Source organism: Notolepis coatsorum (genome assembly GCF_963971535.1).
Source record: "Notolepis coatsorum genome assembly, chromosome: 16".
NCBI lineage: Eukaryota > Metazoa > Chordata > Actinopteri > Aulopiformes > Paralepididae > Notolepis > Notolepis coatsorum.
In genome coordinates, this window is record NC_140180.1 from 106,986,710 (window position 1) to 107,005,347 (window position 18,638).

The window sequence follows — 18,638 nt, forward strand, 5'->3', positions numbered from 1 at the left end:
ATCTGGAGGAGGCATTAGAATGTGGAGGAGGCATTAGAATGTGGAGGAGGCATTAGAATGTGGAGGAGGCATTAGAATGTGGAGGTATTAGAATGTGGAGGCATTAGAATGTGGAGGTATTAGAATGTGGAGGCATTAGAATGTGGAGGCATTAGAATGTGGAGGCAGGGACCGAAACTAAAGCCCGCCGCCCGCCAGGGGCGGTCTGTTTTTACCTTTGGCGCATGACACTTAGAGGGCTGCCCGCCGTGTGGCGTGTAGACGTGTAGTTCATAAGCAGGCCCCTAAAAATATTTGTATGCGAACGGTAAAAATCAATTACGCGCACGCTGTGCGAATACAGATTGCCTCTCGTCTTTTTTTTCCTCCGCTGCGAGATCGTTAAAAAACTACAAGTCCCACATTGCACTCAAGCCAACGGTCCAATCACAGTAGAGTGAAGTGACTGGTTTCATGGGAAATAAAGCAAATGACCAATCGGAAGCTCTCATTTTTCTTGTTTACTTCCTGAAACTCCGCGATCAGGGCTCTCGTTTTCCGAGACACCAACTTATTATAGTCTCTCTTACCAATAGCAATAGATTTTTAGAACACCTAGATTTATCGATAGCAATAGTAATATAACGTTAATGCAACAAAACGAATGCCTTGCTTTGTTAATCATAACGTTGATGCAGTAGCGTATGTCGGTGTGTTGGCTGTAACGGACATGACAATAACATAACGTGTACACATTAAAATTGCGATAATCTATTCTAACATTTTCAAATCGATGCAGTTGAATTTCCCCCTTAGGATCGATGCATTGTTACACCCCTACACCAAAGTCACTGGCCCACTGTGTATCTGTGTGTATAATAACTTGGCTAGCGTTATCAACAGCAGAGGTGGGCAATGGGTCCAGCTGCAGCACCGGAGTGCAAGCGATGTGATGTAATTGGCAGACTCGACTGTCAATCAATGGTCTACCTGACACGCAAACTCAAACAATGTTTCTGTACTGGAGGTGTGATTGATTGATTGATTGAAAACTTTATTAACAGATTGCAGAATGGGTACAATACAGTACAGCTCAATACACACAATTGTTAAGGGGATGCAGACCAGAGAAAGACTTTCGTCTTGTTTACATCAGGGTCCCCCATTTCAATTAATCAGGAAAGTGTACAGTAGGAAAGTGTACAGTATTTCAATAGGCAACCCTGAAAGGATTATTTTTCTAGAAGAGCAACACAGCCAAAACAGACAGTGGAGCTGTTTGCAGATAGCAAGCATTTTGACTTATTGCGTGGTGGCGATGTCTCGCAGATAATACAACTACAAGTATGATTATATAATACATATTTTATTTAAAAAAAAATTGTATATATAAAATATATATTGGCAGGTAAGAAATATGCTTGGCGGGTAGACTCTTCCCATCTACCCGCCACTGGCCGGTGAGTCAAAAAGTTAATTTCGCTCCCTGTGTGGAGGCATTAGAATGTGGAGGCATTAGAATGTGGAGGAGGCATTAGAATGTGGATTTATTCGAATGTGGAGGAGGCATTCGAATGTGGAGGCATTAGAATGTGGAGGCATTAGAATGTGGAGGCGTTAGAATGTGGAGGTATTACAATGTGGAGGCATTAGAATGTGGAGGAGGTATTAGAATGTGGAGGCATTAGAATGTGGAGGCATTAGAATGTGACATTAGGGGTGGGCGATATGACGATATTAAATAAATATCGGGTACAGTTTATTAACGATACACTTAAAAAAAAAATATACACTTTTTAAACGTATCATGGACATCGTGATGTTGTGCATAAACCCTCACCTCGCGTCAGTTTCTAAGCCGCCACGGCTGAGATGAGACTTACTTTGGCGCAGCTCTCTTGTCTCTCCCTCTCAGACACACACACTCGCCCAACTTATGTCACGCACGCACACACACACACAACTAGGGATGGGTACCGAATTCGGTACTTTTGAGGCACCGAACCGAAACACGTCGGTACTACCGAGTATCGAATCAAGTGAGAAACCGTTTTTTTTTTTTTTTTTTTTTTTACTTTTTTTTTTTCATGTCAACGTTCACACGCACAATATATGCTTACAGTTAAGAGCTCTGGTGTCGATGTGGCTTGTCTGAGGCTGGTGGAGAAGTGAAGGAACGAACCTTATAGGGCATAGGTGTCAAACTCACGGCCCGCGGGCCAAATGCGGCCCGCCACGTCATTTGATGTGGCCCCCCAAGAGCCACGAATTTATTTTTTATTTTTTATTTTTTTTAACATTAATCTTGGGTTAAAAAATTGCGGCGTTAAAATAATTGTGGGTTAATGCGTTAATAAAGCTTTGACAGCCTTAGTTATTACACATTCTTACACATACATGTGTGTTGAACATCTGAGGTATTGATGAAGTAACAAAGGAAAAAAGCCAATAGCACTTACTCCTCAGACATTCTTTGACAATTTTACAGCCCAAAATACAAAAAAGATCCAGGCGGAATAGGTAAAGGGTTGAAGAAATATTGTCTGAACTGTCCGATGCAAGCTGGCTGTGTGACATAACCGAGCATCTCGCTCAATTGAATAAGAAGCTGTAGGGACGCAAACAAGTCCCACCCAAAACTTGACCAATATAGTTGTGAACTGAGACAACCCTTATTTTGTTATTTTTGAGTACAGTTACAGTTGTGTGTTCATGCAGACACATAATAGCAATTTCATTACAAATTGAAAATGGGGGACCCTGATGTAAACAAGTCGAAAGTCTTTCTCTGGTCTGCATCCCCTTAACAATTGTGTGTATTGAGCTGTACTGTACTGTACCCATTCTGCAATCTGTTAATTAAAGTTAATTAAACTATCTCCCATTAGTTGGATGTATGGCCTCTGCAAGGTTGTGTGCAGCCATTTGTTTTTGTAACATCTGCTACATCTGTCCCACGTGTTCTTTGCAGCTCACAGTTGTTAGTTCTGCCCCTCTTGACTGTGACAAAAAGGTTTTGAACAAACTTAATGTCATAGCTTGTATTTGATGATATTCTTCTTTGTTATTTACTTGAATGGTTTGATCATTGATTGATGTAGTAATATGGGGTTCTGATAAACTAAAATTATTTGTTAAAATAACATAAGCTAACATATTTTTACATCTATGCAAATGCATATGCAATATGGATAACTTGAATAAGTAATAAATACTGAAACAACATGTTTAACAATATGTAAATGAGTAGCTACATTTATTTTACATTACATTAACATTTATACGGTCTTTGGCCCTTTGAGGGCAACCATAATGCTGATGTGGCCCTCTGTGAAAATGAGTTTGACACCCCTGTTATAGGGTCTCTCTATTTATACACTATGGCCGGGTCTACTATGACATCACAATGTTCCAGAGCGTTCTAGCCTGTTCTAACCGGTGCTACTATGACATCACCGCTGCAGTTACAGACTTGATTCAACAACAAAGCAGTCGGAGCAATGACGAGCCGAAAACTGTAGAAATTGTAGTTATTTGAAGTTTGGATTCTTTTTTTTTACGACTGAGGTAGGTAAATTAAATTTCTTGAGACTAAAGTACAGAAAAAAGGTACCGTTGGGTACCGGTATCGATTCACAGGTACCGGTATCGGTTCAAATGTGAAAGGTACCCATCCCTACACACAACCAGAGACAGAGAGGCGGTGCCACAGGTTTGTAATTGTTTCGAGGATACGAGATTGTGAAGAAGTTAAGAGTTTAGCGAGTTTAAACGTTAGCCCTACATGTTTTATTCAGAAACGGCAATGTAATATGGATGCGGATGAACTGGTTCCAAAAAATAGTAGCCTCGCATTCTAACCATTAGCATTGCGGCTAGCATAAATGAGCTAATAAGGCACATAGCTTCGAAATCCTCTATTGTCCGTGTGTGTCGTGTTGAAGATGACGTCATGACACCCTCGCTATGACGACCAGCTACACTGACGGGGGGAGGGGGGGGGGGTACTACTAATAGACTACTGCAATTGGGTTCTCGCCTGCCTCAATAAATCATCCATAGACCGCCTCCAGTTCATCCAAAATACTGCTGCAAGACTGCTAACCAGATCAAGCAGAAGGTGTCACATCACTCCAGTTCTAGCCTCCTTGCACTGGCTTCCTATACATTTTAGAATTAATTTCAAAGTCCTGGTGCTCACTTTTAGAGCTCTGCACGGCCAGGCACCAGAATATTTAAACCAACCATATGTGCCCAGCAGGACCCTGAGGACAGCTGACCAGGATCTGTTGGTCATTCCGCGCACCAGGCTGATCACCAAAGGTGACAGAGCCTTTCAGTCTGTAGCGCCTAGACTCTGGAATGCCCTTCCTGTGGCCTAAGAGCTGCAGCGTCTGTTGAATTTTTTTTTAAATCTCTTTTTATTTTTATTTTTCTGATGCATTGCGTTTTTGCTCCATCTCTTATCACTTGAATGGTTCTTGCTTTTTATTTTTATATTTTATTTCTGCTGTATGTAAAGCACTTTGCGAGTTCTCTCTGTGAAAAGTGCTATATAAATAAATAGGGATGCACGATAATTATCGGGCCGATATCAGCAATTATGACGTCATCCCGATAAACCCGATAACGTTATTGATAGCTCCGATAATATATAATACATTTTTTGGTTAAAAGAAATCCGGTGTGGGTGGATTTGGATGAAGTGCGCTTGTTTTTATTATAGCCTCCCGTTTTGCCAGTACTGTGGTACGATTGATAGCGTGTGGTTTAGGAACAGGGAGTTTTTCACAAATCCAGCGCTCCCTTTCTTGGCTGTGACGACGTAGTCACGTTACATTCGGAGGCAGACAGTCGATCTGCCAATTACGTCCCACCGCTTGCACCCATCTCTTCTTCTTACCACCAATCGGAAGCTCTCATTAGTTTATTTACTTCCGGATTGTCAGCCATTATTCTACTCGGAGCTAACGTTAGTTCCCCGCCAGCCACATTGACAAGTACCAGCGCTTATACATTACTGGCAAGTGGCAAATGTCTTGTTGCACTTGTGGCAACGAGCGTCAGCATCGACTTTAGTAAAATAGACCCAGACTTTTGAACGTTTCGTTCTGTCCGCCATGATGAGAGCAGAGCTGTCTGTACTCGGCAGCACCCGTGTGTGTGTGTGTGTGTGAGTGTGTGTGTGAGCACAGCCCGCTCCTCGCGCAGGCAGAGACACCGAGGCAGGAGAGATATAGAAAACGGCCAACAAGATTAGTTTGCGACGTTTAAATTCCTCAAAAAAAACTCCATAATTTCTCGAGTACCGATAGCAGTACCGATGACGTCGGAGCTTATAAATACTAAAAAAATAATAATAATTTGATCAAAAAAAAATATATATATACATTAAAAAAAAATTTATAATACAATAAATATCGGTTATCGGCTTGAGGAGCATAACGTTATCGATATTGGTGTCAAAAAATCTATATCGTGCATCCCTATAAATAAACGTTACTTACTTACTACTGAGTCGAGTAGGTAGAGGGCAGACGGTGGAAAAGCTGCATAAGAGAATACTTCATAATGTTTCATGCAATTAAAACGTTTATATATATATATTTAATACACATGATGCACACACCTTTACAGTGTTTTGTTTACCAGTAGGATGTTATAACATTGCTGATGATAAAAATTATTATTATTTTCTCACATTAGTGTGTGTGTGTGTGTGTCAAGTCAAGTCAAGTCAAGTCAAGTCAATTTTATTTATATAGCACATTTCCAGGCAGCGGCAGCTGGCACCAAAGTGCTTCACAGGCAGGTTGATAAAAACAAAATAATGTGATGCAAGATATAAGATTAAAAACATAGTAAAGCAATGAAAGTAATAAAAACAAAATAATATGATGCATGATATAAGATTAAAAACATAGTAAAGCAATGAAAGTAATAAAAACAGGTAGGGCACAGTAAAACAAGAGGATAGAAGGGCCAGGGGTCTAGTAGTGATTAAGTCGGGGGGAAGGCCAAGGAGAACAGGTAGGTTTTTAAAAGTGATTTAAAAGCCTGCACGGTCTGGGCGGTCCGTACGCTGAGGGGGAGGCTGTTCCACAATCTAGGCGCTGCAGTGGAGAAAGCTCTGTCTCCCCTAGTCTTGAGCCTAGTTCTAGGTAGGGATGCACGATAATTATCGGGCCGATATCAGCAATTATGACGTCATCCCGATAAACCCGATAACGTTATTAATAGCTCCGATAATATAATATATTTTTTGGTAAAAAAAAATGCGGTGTGGGTGAATTGGAATGAAGTGCGTTTGTTTTGTCTGTAGGCTCCCGTTTTGTCAGTACTGTGCTACGACTGACAGCGTGTGGTTTAGGAACAGGGCGTTTTACACAAATCCAGCGCTCCCTTTCTTGGCTGTGACGTAGCCACGCAAGTTAACGTTAACAACAAAGATGGCCGCGTCGGTACTCTGAGTTTCAGAGGAAAAAGACGCTTGCTATTTGTAATAAATGCAATTCAGAAGGTCCACAAGGAGGGAAAAGGGCAACAACTTGCAATACATCCAGCCCGACGGGTCATCTGCGGCATCACCACCGCCACGACGGTGTGTTATTGTGTTAACTTAGAAGCCCACGACGACGCGAGGAGCTAAGCAAAGCTAGCCCCTTTCGTGGCTGTGATGCAACCCTTGGTTGAATACGCAGTCACTTATTGCTCCGTAGTAGCCAGGTTAATTTGCACCACCAAGGACTGCTTAAAAGCTAGCGGCTTGAGCCCTTGGGTCATTTCTGTCAAACTTCTTTAATTTAGCAAACGACTCGTCAATAGGTACAAGCGTGCTCGCGCCGTCGTCGCGGGCCCCCAACACCGTGGAGGTGGTGATGCCGGTGATGCCGCAGGTGACCCGTTGTTGTGGTGGTGATGTGAGGTGGTGATGTGTCCACTCAAAGCCTCTTTTTCAAGGCTCCGCTTTGAAAAAAGAAGAACAAAAAGCTTCGAGCGTCTTAGGTTGGATGCACCACAAGCTGTTTGACGGATTGTGAATTTTCATTTGGAAAAATAAATATGGTCACTTTATCAGTCAAAACTGTTGTCTTGGCTTTTGTTTCTGTTGTCTGGTTAGGTCACATTTAAGTTGGTGTTAAGTTATTGTCCTGGGAAGTCTTTGTAACTGCAGCTGTGTCATAGTGTAATTCCAGTTACGCTGCAGTGTGATGTCATGGTACAACCGGTTAGAACAGGCTAGAACGTTCTGGAACATTGTGAGGTCATAGCGGTGATGTCATAGTAGACCCCGCCCAAGGGTATAAATAGAGAGCCACTACAAACTCTCTTTATGTATTATTATTGTATTGTGATATGTTTTGTTTCATGTTGAAAAAAATATTTTTTTATCAAAAAAAATATATACATTAAAAAAAATTTATAATGCAATAAATATCGGTTATCGATATCGGTTATCGGCTAGAGGAGCATAAAGTTATTGGTATCGGTGTCAAAAAAGCAATATCGTGCATCCCTAGTTCTAGGCACCACCAATAGCAGCTGGTCAGCTGATCTGAGGGATCGGTGGGGGGTGTCGCGGTGCAGGAGCTCAGACAGATAGGGATGAGCCGTGCCATTTAGTGATTTAAAAACATTTGGGGCTAATTTAAAATCGATCCTAAAGCGAACAGGCAGCCAGTGGAGCAGGGAGCGAAATTAACTTTTTGACTCACCGGCCAGTGGCGGGTAGATGGGAAGAATCTACCCGCCAAGCATATTTCTTACCTGCAAATTTTTTTTGATTAAAAAAAAATATATATATATTTTATATAATTTTTTTTTAAATAAAATATATATTATATAATCATACTTGTAGTTGTATTATCTGCGAGACATCGCCACCACGCAATAAGTCAAAATGCTTGCTATCTGCAAACAGCTCCACTGTCTGTGTATACTTGAGTAGCCTCCAGCTCCAGCAAGGATTCTCCGGCGATGCAGCTAGACCCTATACTAATACTCTACATTCAGCATGCAAGGATTCTCCGGCGCTGCAGCTGGACCCTATTGGTATAATATTGCGGTTCTTTGGTCTAATCACATTCATCAAGCCCTCAGCTAGAATACGCGTTGAATCAATGTTATAAGACATTGATATCAGGAGCTATCTGTAGCTACTGCTAGCCCGCTAGATAACGTTAAGACAATTTAGTTTACTGGGACATATAGATGAGAGCAGACTGCTACCATTCTGAGAGCTTAACGTTAGCACTAGAGCTGCGGGCGAGCTGCTACCATTCTGAGAGCTTAACGTTAGCACTAGAGCTGCGGGCGAGCTGCTACCATTCTGAGAGCTTAACGTTAGCACTAGGTGCTGCGGGCAAGCGGCTACCATTCTGAGAGCTTAACGTTTGCACTAGAGCTGCGGGCGAGCTGCTACCATTTTGAGAGCTTAACGTTAGCACTAGATGCTGCGGGCGAGCTGCTACCATTCTGAGAGCTTAACGTTAGCACTAGATGCTGCGGGCAAGCTGCTACCATTCTGAGAGCTTAACGTTAGCACTAGAGCTGCGGGCGAGCTGCTACCATTCTGAGAGCTTAACGTTAGCACTAGATACTGCGGGCAAGCTGCTACAATTCTGAGAGCTTAACGTTAGCACTAGATGCTGCGGGCGAGCTGCTACCATTCTGAGAGCTTAACGTTAGCACTAGAGCTGCGGGCGAGCTGCTACCATTCTGAGAGCTTAACGTTAGCACTAGATGCTGCGGGCGAGCTGCTACCATTCTGAGAGCTTAACGTTAGCACTAGAGCTGCGGGCGAGCTGCTACCATTCTGAGAGCTTAACGTTAGCACTAGAGCTGCGGGCGAGCTGCTACCATTCTGAGAGCTTAACGTTAGCACTAGATGCTGCGGGCAAGCTGCTACCATTCTGAGAGCTTAACGTTAGCACTAGATGCTGCGGGCGAGCTGCTACCATTCTGAGAGCTTAACGTTAGCACTAGAGCTGCAGGCATCTGTGTTGATACGAGCAGAAGCCAATAGTATTCCGCTGCAGGGCTGGCCCGGCTGGGCGGATATGACTCGTTGCCACGTTTTTTTTCAAAATAAGAATATCATACGAACCGAATGCTGCTAACTGCCGGAGCCATCGATATTATGACTCTAGCTGCGCTTGGGCCGGAAATGAGACCCGCACAGATTTTCAAAATAAGAGTAGCGTTATGAACTACACGTCTACACGCCACACGGCGGGCAGGGCTCTCAGTGGCAAGCGCCAAAGGTAAAAACTGAGCGCCCCTGGCGGGCGGCGGGCTTTAATTTCGCCCCCTGCAGTGGAGCGAGGCCAAAACTGGGCTGATGTGTTCATGTTTTTTTGTTTTGGTGAGGAGGCGCGCGGCTGCGTTCTGCACCAGTTGTATGCGGCGAAACAGGGATTTGTCGATGCCCGTGTAAAGGGCATTGCAGTAGTCGAGGCGAGTGGTGACAAAGGCATGTATCACCATCTCTAGGTTACTTTTGGAGAGGTATGCCTTTGTCTTCGCCAGGAGTCTAAGGTGGTAAAAACAGTTTTTGACTACGGCGCTGACCTGTTTGTCAAATTTAAAATTGCTGTCGAAGATGACCCTGAGGTTCCTGACAGAGGTGGAGAGGTTTGGACCCAGGGGACCAAGTGCGTCAATGAGGGGGGCCGGGGGGGGCACTATTAAAAACAATGACCTCAGTTTTCCCTTTGTTTAGTGTCAGGGAGTTATCAGACATCCAGCACTTGATTTCTACCAGGCAGTCAAGTATTGGTTTTATTGTTTTCCCTTGGGTGGGTTTTAAGGGGAGGTAGACCTGCACGTCATCGGCAAAGCAATGGAATGAGATGTTATGTTTTGCCAAGATCTGGCCTAGGGGGAGTATATATAGGAGGAAGAGTGGGACCCAATATCGAGCCTTGGGGCACCCCGCAGGTCACCAATTTGGACAGAGAAGGTCCTATTGCTTAAGTAGGACCGGAACCAGTCTAAGACGGGGCCCCTAAGGCCTATGTAATGCTCGAGGCGAGCTAAGAGGATGTGGTGATCTACCGTATCAAAGGCGGCTGTGAGGTCAAGGAGTAGTAGCAGGGATGAGTTACCTGCATCAGCAGCTGAGATCAGGTCGTTTAAGACACGGAGGAGGGCCGTTTCAGTGCTGTGTCGTGGTTTAAAGCCAGATTGGAATTTATCATGGATGTTGTTGTGTTCAAGGAATGATTGTAGCTGTATGTAGACTATACGCTCCAGGATTTTTGATAAAAATGGTAATTGTGAGATGGGTCTAAAATTGGCAAAGACAGAGGGATCGAGGTTGGGCTGGGCTTGGGCGGTATGCCGGTATTACGGTATACCACGGTATTTAGAAATACCGACGGTACCGTCAAAATCAATTGGGTTTCAGTTTATATTTACACTGAAACGGAGTTTCGACGGGGACTGCACACACACAGCACGGCCAGCAGAGGGCAGTTTCCTAATGATTGATTGGCTAATTGTGAGTCACGTGAGGAGAACACAGAGGTGCATCACACTAACCTCAGTAACCTGTATGCATTTCCTCTATCTCTGAGCAGACTGCTAAAGCTTAAGCATCCTCAAACTTCCAGAACGTTCTAGCCTGTTCTAACCGGTTCTACTATGACATCATACTGAAGCGTAACTTGAATAGACCTGTCTCAAACCCTGCCCCTTTTCTTGATCCTCCAATCACAGCTGTCGCTTACCTCTGACTTCCTCGGAAGTCAGAGGTAAGCGACAGCTGTGATTGGAGGATCAAGAAAAGGGGCAGGGTTTTGAGACAGGTCCATTACACTGTGACACGACTGCAGTTACAATAATAATAATACTTTACAATTGAACGATGAAGCGTCGAAGTTAACCACCGTCACTCCAGCCCACGATGAGCTCCCTGACTACAGATGGCTAACGTTTTGTCAAACGAGCTAAACTTGCACACACTGTCTCATTTGGACAATTAAAGGACTGGAGTCTGTTCGGATTTAAGCAAAACCCTCAACTCCACGAGTCGCCAGTGACTTCATCCAGCTACGACTACTAGAGACGGAGGCACTTCTTTGGGAATGTAATATAAAACGGGGTGAGTGAGTGTTGACATTTTTTAATCATAATGCAACTGGCTCACGTTGATACGAGGCTAACTAGCTACCGTTAGCTCACATCGATACCTGGATGGTGCCGGCAGGCGGCAGTGGCTACTAGGGATGGGTACCGAATTCGGTACTTTTGAGGTACCGAACCGAAACACGTCGGTACTACCGAGTATCGAATCAATTGAAAAACCGAAAAAAAAAATTACTTTTTTTTTTTTTTTACTTTTTTTTTTCATGTCAACGTTCACACGCACAATATATGCTTACCTAGGATTTGACTTGATTCAACAACAAAGCAGTCGGAGCAATGACAAGCCGAAAACTGTCGAAATTGTAGTTATTTGAAGTTTGGATTTTATTTTTTACGACTGAGGTAGGTAAATTAAATTTCTTGAGACTAAAGTACCGAAAAAAGGTACCGTTGGGTACCGGTATCGATTCACAGGTACCGGTATCGGTTCAAATGTGAAAGGTACCCATCCCTAGTGGCTACTGGCTACCTTCTGTGATTTGTTTACTTCGAGGTTGAAGAAAGTGCACTTTCAGGTTGAAAGAACGGCCCTAATCTCAACGTGTTTCAATATAAGCAAGCGTTATGTGTGGTGATAATAACGAGTATATTGTTAGCTCCGCCGCTGGATGCTGCGGGCTTCTGGCTACCATTCTGAGAGCTAACGATAGTAGTACTGGATGCTGCGGGGCTAACTGGCCATCTCCGTGATTTGTTTACTTGGTAACACGGATTGCCACCCCCCCCCCCCCGCTGATGAAAATGAAAGTCATACCGTCATATACCGTATACCGGTAAAAATGATACCGCCCAAGCCTCTTTATCCGGGGCTGGACCACAGCATGCTTGAAGGCAGCCGGGACACATCCAGTGCTGAGGCAGGCGTTTAGTAGAGGTAATAATGCGAGGAGGACAGGGTCAGATACTTCCTTTAGGATGCGCGAGGGGAGTGCGTCTGAGGGGCAATTTGTTGGTCGCAGGTGTTTAATGGCATCGGAGAGGGAGGAGAGGGAGACCGGGACAAACTGGTCAAAAACAGCAGGCAGTGGGTGGGAGGGGGGTGGGGGGGCAAGGGGGAGAGAGATCTAAGGGCAGAGACTTTGCTGATGAAGAAGTGTGTGTGTGTGTGTGTGTGTGTGTGTGTGTGTGTGTGTGCGTGTGTGTGTGTGCGTGTGCGTGTGCGTGTGCGTGTGCGCGCGTGTGTGTGTGAGTGATTTTGGCTAAAGTGGATAGAAAACACAGTACTGTGCAAAAGTCTTATGCACTCAAGAGTTTTTGTATAAATAGTCTTAAATGTGAATACATTTTGCTCTGTATTAGTGTGTCAGTAGACTACTCTTTTAGATTTTTAAACTTTTAAACTTTTAATTTAATTATTTTTGAAAGCATCTTCATGGTTTAATGCAGACATATGTTGCAGGGACTATTATAATCACCATATTGGCGTGACTATGCATCAAAGGGTTAAATCAAGCATTTTTAAGTGCTTTAGAGGAAATGTCAAAATATCGTGATATATATCGTGATATCATTTAGAGGCCGTATCGCCCAGCCCTACGAGGCATTAGAATCTGGACAAGGCTTCTTACTGTTGGTGTATAAGAGCAGTAGTACAGTGTTCTTACTGTTAGTGTGAAAGTAGGGAAGTACTACACGTTCTCACAGCAGTGGACAATATTTTAGTTTTACATACTAAGTGTTGAACAAAAGTGGACTTCTTTAGTTTTTACAATATTGAGTCTTTCTCAAAAGCAATATACAGAAGAAAATACAGAATTGAAACATCAAAAAACATGTCAGACACATTAACTCACAGCAGAACATCATTATTTCTGATGCACATGCTACTTAGAGATAGGGCTGAGCCCAAACGTTCGGACCTTCGTTCGTTACGTTGGCATTTTTATTATGTTTTTTGTAGATATTTTATTGTTTTTTTCCGGGCAGTCCGGTAGAGAGAGAGGAAGTATGGGAGGATAGACGGGGAAGACATTCGGCAAAGGTCGCCGGGTCCGGGAGTCGAACCCGGGACGGCCGTGTTGCACCGCAGTGCTGTACGTGGTGCGCCATCCTGGCGCCCAGGCATTCGTATTCTAAATAAACATTAGCATTTTTTTAATAAAAATATCTTTAACAATTAATTTTTTATTTTTTTATTTCTTTGCAGATAAAGATTAGGCTACACTAATATTATAGTATTAAAACTGATGAGTTATATTCATTAAAGAAAGCTGATTTAATAAATTAAAAAATATCCATTTAATCAGATTAATCACTTTATTCAAATTGAACGTCCGTTCGAAAAACCCTGACGAAGTTCGATGCCCAAAGGCTTCTGGGACTGGGACAGCTCTACTTAGAGACGGGGAGGATCAAAGCAATTATGGACAGTTTGACAAACCACACCTTGTTTCTTTTGGAATGTCAGACGTGTCACCTATTAAGGCTAGGTTAGGTGAACTGGGGACCTCAAACCCAGTGACCTCCAATATTGGACTGTGCTTGAAGCCTCCAAGGAGAATCTTATGATGGTTCATCTGAGAAACTCATCACTGTCTGGTAGGAACTGGCGATTGGCCCGTGGGCCGCACTTTGAGAATGCCTCAATCCGTTTTCCCACAGCCCACAGTATGAACAACATTCATTAATTTCAGTTTACTACCCTATTCTTACAGGACATAGAAAGCTAGGGGAATAGGTCAGATTAGCCAAGTAAATGGTAGGGCTGACCTTCGATTTTTTTTGGCAATCGAAGCTTCGGGGCCGAGCTTCGATTTTTAATTCGAAGCTTCGAATTAAAAAAAAATTTAATATATTTTTTTTCTTTTTTTATATAATTTTCTTTTTTTTATCTTATGTTGTGGGACTTGTACAGCACTTTGGTAAACTTTGTTGTTTTTAAATGTGCTCTATAAATAAAGTGGATTGGATTAATGAATTAAGTAGCCCCTTTCGTGACTGTGACACAGCCAACACGGCTGTGTGATTTAATTCAAGGTGGATCGATGTTGTCGTTTGAACAACTTCAGATTTCATGGGAACTACCAATCCCCCAAATCAAGAATGTTTAAGATGAATGAAGTAAGATTTTGATTATTTGAAATATGGCCTGTGTAGACTAAACTATGCACAGAATTATGTCAGTCTACAAGGTCCGGCAATGTAGACCTTGTAGACTCCACTACAGACCAATTATCAGTGAATGTTCATGCATTTTTAAGAAGGGCTACTTCCACAAAAAAACAAAGAACACACCAAAACATCTCAGTAGCACCTTATCTAAATGTTCTATTTCATATATGGAGATTCATATTTATTTATGTATTGCATGCATTTCTACATTTTATTTCCTATTTTGTTTATTCATCCCAGTATCTTTCTTTCTTATGTGTGGAATTCTACAAGGCATTTACATTCACATTTACATTTAGTCATTTAGCTGACGCTTTTATCCAAAGCGACTTATAAGTTCTGTACGACAGGTCATCAGGAAGGATACAACTCTATCAGCTGAGTAACACTATTCATCAAAGTGTTGCGTGTTACAGTGTAGGTTAGTTTATTAGGACAAGTGCATGACAGTAAGGTTAGTTAGGGTTAGATTTTTTTTAATTTTATTTCAGATAATGGTTGAAGAAGTGCGTCTTTAGTCGACGGCGAAAGATTGGACGGGATTCGGCTGTCCTAACTGGGGTGGGTAGTTCATTCCACCATTGTGGGGCAAGGACTGAGAATAGGCATGTAGGTGGTGTATATGTGTTTGAGGATGATATCCTTCAAACAGGCAATAGTGATGATATAATTTGGGCAGTGCTGAGCTGGGTTACTTTCCTCCAGTGTATTTGTCCCCTGGCCACACCCAATGGCCCCATGCACACACACACACACACACACACACACACACACACACACACACACACACACACACACACACACACACACACACACACACACACACACACACACACACACACACACACACACACACACACACACACACACACACACACACACACACACACACACACACACACACACACACACACACACACACACACACACACACAGAGAAGTAAAAAATAAATAATAAAAAAAAAAAAAAAAAAAAATTGAAAAAAAATATTAATATATATATATTTTTTTTGTAACTTCGATTTTTTTTAAATGTTCGAAGCTTGTGCCATCGATCGAAGCTTCGAAGTATTTAACACTTTGGTTGCCTTGGGTTAAATTCATGATATACCATAGGTTGCCGGCTCTATTTGTCTATGGAGAAGTACCCCTTCTTTGCATGGCTATAACTTTTTAAATTCTATTAGTATCAGTTAGTATCGAAGACGGTAACGTTACACGCTGAAACTCACCCCAGTATCCGCGCGCCGTTGGGCGATCATCGTAGAGTAGAAATCTTATCATTATGGGATGTAGATTTACCCAGTCCATCTCCAGCTTGTATAATGGTATATACGTCCAAATCATGTTGTTTATCGAGTTATTGGCAATCGATCACTGTGTATTGTGACGAGCTAGAATGCCGGGACCTATAGCGAGCGCCCGGAAGTAATACGGACGTCCAGCACAACCTCTATGCCACTTCCTGTTAAAGCGATTGCGCCGATCGGCCACCAGATGGCGCTCCTGAACCGCCAGAGAGCTCAGTGGGTCCTCCTGGTGGATCTCAGGCCAGCGGAGGGGACATATGAATCCGATCGCAGATTTTTTAAATATTGATATAAGGACGCTGTACAGCGTCCTCCGGCAACTTGAGCATGGCCGGCAATGACGTCTAAAGACGTTTCATGGCAGCCAAAGTGTTAAGACAGCCCTAATAAATGGTATGTGTGGTGTAGACATTTTCATAGAGCTACATCTTGGCAATGCTGGAGAGAATTATCAAGAGTCTTTCAAGTGACTCTATGACTTAATGCATATGATAAACATAATATAGGCATTCAAATGTCCTTTGTCTATGGAAGCTACATGATACTTTGAAGCTTCGAAGCTTCGTTCGATGGGCATGGGATTCAAATGGAAAAATAAAATTTGAATACATAAAAAAAAAAAAAAAAAACATCCTACGCCTCATTAACTATGCCCCTCTTTGTTAACTACAACAAGCAATGCCGTTTGTTATTTAAGATGAGGTCGGACTCGGCACTGACAGATTTGTGTTCATTGTGCTGCTTTTATAAAGCCTCAAATGACTGCTTACAATATTTCATAAAAGCAAAGTGTTTAGTTTGTCTAAGATTTAAAAAGGTTTAAACTTTACACCCCTGACAATTCCCTATAGTAATTTTTATAGTTTCCCGACCCGATATAAAAACATAAAAAAATTAAGTCGAATTCTGCCTTTGTGTTTATTAACACTTTGATTGCCTAAGGCTAACTTTTTAAATTATATTGCTAAATTGCCATTATTAGGGCCCATTCAAGGTCCTATATGTATTGTTCATTGTGTAGCAACGTTAAACTTTTTCATTCACATATTCATAGTAAAATATGGTCTAAAGTATAAGTATGTTTTCATCTCTTTCTGCAGCTTTCTCCAGAACGTGATTTATAGCCCCAAATGCATTATATTGATGATGAAATACAGTTTGGTAGGAATCTGTGCGAGATAAAAAATTTCAATTGGACGTACTTCTAGAAGTTTCTACGTATCATCTGATGATGACCGGATGGGCGGGGGATCGTTTATAATTCCGTGGGCAGCGTTATATCATTCATCTAGTGTGGGTGATATGATCATCAGAGCAGTTTATATCGAACACGTTCAAAAATAACGCTGAATCTTACCGTATCTTCCTCGCGCCGTTGGACGATGAGCGTGGAACTGAAATATTCCTATTATGGGATGTAGAAATACGCGATCTATTTCCAGGTTGTATAATAGTATATACATCCAAATCATGTTGTTTATCGAGTTATTGGCAACGGATCGCTATGTATTGTGTCGAGATCGAGTCCCGGGACCTATAGAGAGTGCCCGGAAGTAATATGGACGATCAGCACTTCATCCACATAACTTCCTGTTTGGCGCTTCTGCCGATCGGCCACCAGATGGCGCTCTTGAACTGCTAGAGGATTGAGAGGAGCTCAGAACTGTGTGTGAAGGCTGCGGATGGAAAATATGATTCCGATCACAGATTTTTGAAATATTGATAGGCTGCCTAAGGTTAAATTCATGATATACCATAGATTGCCAGCGCTATTTGTCTATGGAGAAAGTCCCCTTCTTTGCAGGGCTATAACTTTTTAAATTCTATTGCTACATTGCCATTATTAGGGCCCATTCAAAGTCCTATATGTATTGTTCATTGTGTAGCAACGTTAAACTTTTTCATTCACATATTCATAGTAAAGTATGGTCTAATGTATAAGTATGTTTTCATCTCTTTCTGCAGCTTTCTCCAGAACGTGATCTATAGCCCCAAATGCATTATATTGATGATGCAATACAGTTTTATGGCAATCAGCGCGATATAAAAAATTCCAACTAGACGTACTTCTAGAAGTTACTACACGTCATCTGATGTTGACCGGATGGGCTAGGGGACGTTTATAATTCCGTGGGCAGCGTTATACCAATCATCTAATGTGGGTCAAATGTTGATAATAGCAGTTAGTATCGAAGACGGTAACGTTACACGCTGAAACTCACCCCAGTCTCCGCGCGCCGTTGGGCGATCATCGTAGAGTAGAAATCTTATCATTATGGGATGTAGATTTACCCAGTCCATCTCCAGCTTGTATAATGGTATATACGTCCAAATCATGTTGTTTATCGAGTTATTGGCAATCGATCACTGTGTATTGTGACGAGCTAGAATGCCGGGACCTATAGCGAGCGCCCGGAAGTAATACGGACGTCTAGGACAACCTCTATGCAACATCCTGTTTGGCGATTGCGCCGATCGGCCACCAGATGGCGCTCCTGAACTGCCAGAGAGCTCAGTGGGTCCTGCTGGTGGATCTCAGGCCAGCGGAGGGGACATATGAATCCGATCGCAGATTTTTGAAATATTGATATAAGGACGACGTAACACGTCCTCCGGCAACTTTAGCATGGCCAGCAAAGACGTCTAAAGACGGTTCCCGGCAGTCAAAGTGTTAAAGACGAGTTACGGCGTCCTCGGCAACTTGAGCATGGCGGGGAAGGACGCCTAAACACGTTTTCGGCACTTAAAGTGTTAACTACATATAGATATTTATATAATTGTTTGCTTTATAGACAAAGGTTGCAACATAATTATGTAATGTAATGTTGTTGGCTGTGTAACGGAGAGCAGCCGCCCAGGCAGCGCAGCTCCCGACTCATTATTAATCCAATCCACTTTATTTATAGAGCACATTTAAAAACAACAAATGTGACCAAAGTGCTGTACAAGTCCCACAACATAAGATACAAAAAAAAAAAAAATAAATTATAATATACATTTTTTATAATTTATTTTAAATCTCGAAGCTTCGAATTAAAATCGAATCTCGGCCCTGAAGCTTCGAAGGCCAAAAAAAGGTTCGAAGGTCAG

At 42.4% G+C, this 18,638-nt stretch overlaps 1 protein-coding gene across 1 annotated transcript in view; it reads left to right on the top strand.

The window, feature by feature from the left end:
• Positions 1-18,638, top strand: part of znf518b (zinc finger protein 518B) — a 58,299-nt gene that overhangs the window by 32,154 nt on the left and 7,507 nt on the right. The gene's annotated exons all lie outside the window — the stretch shown is intronic.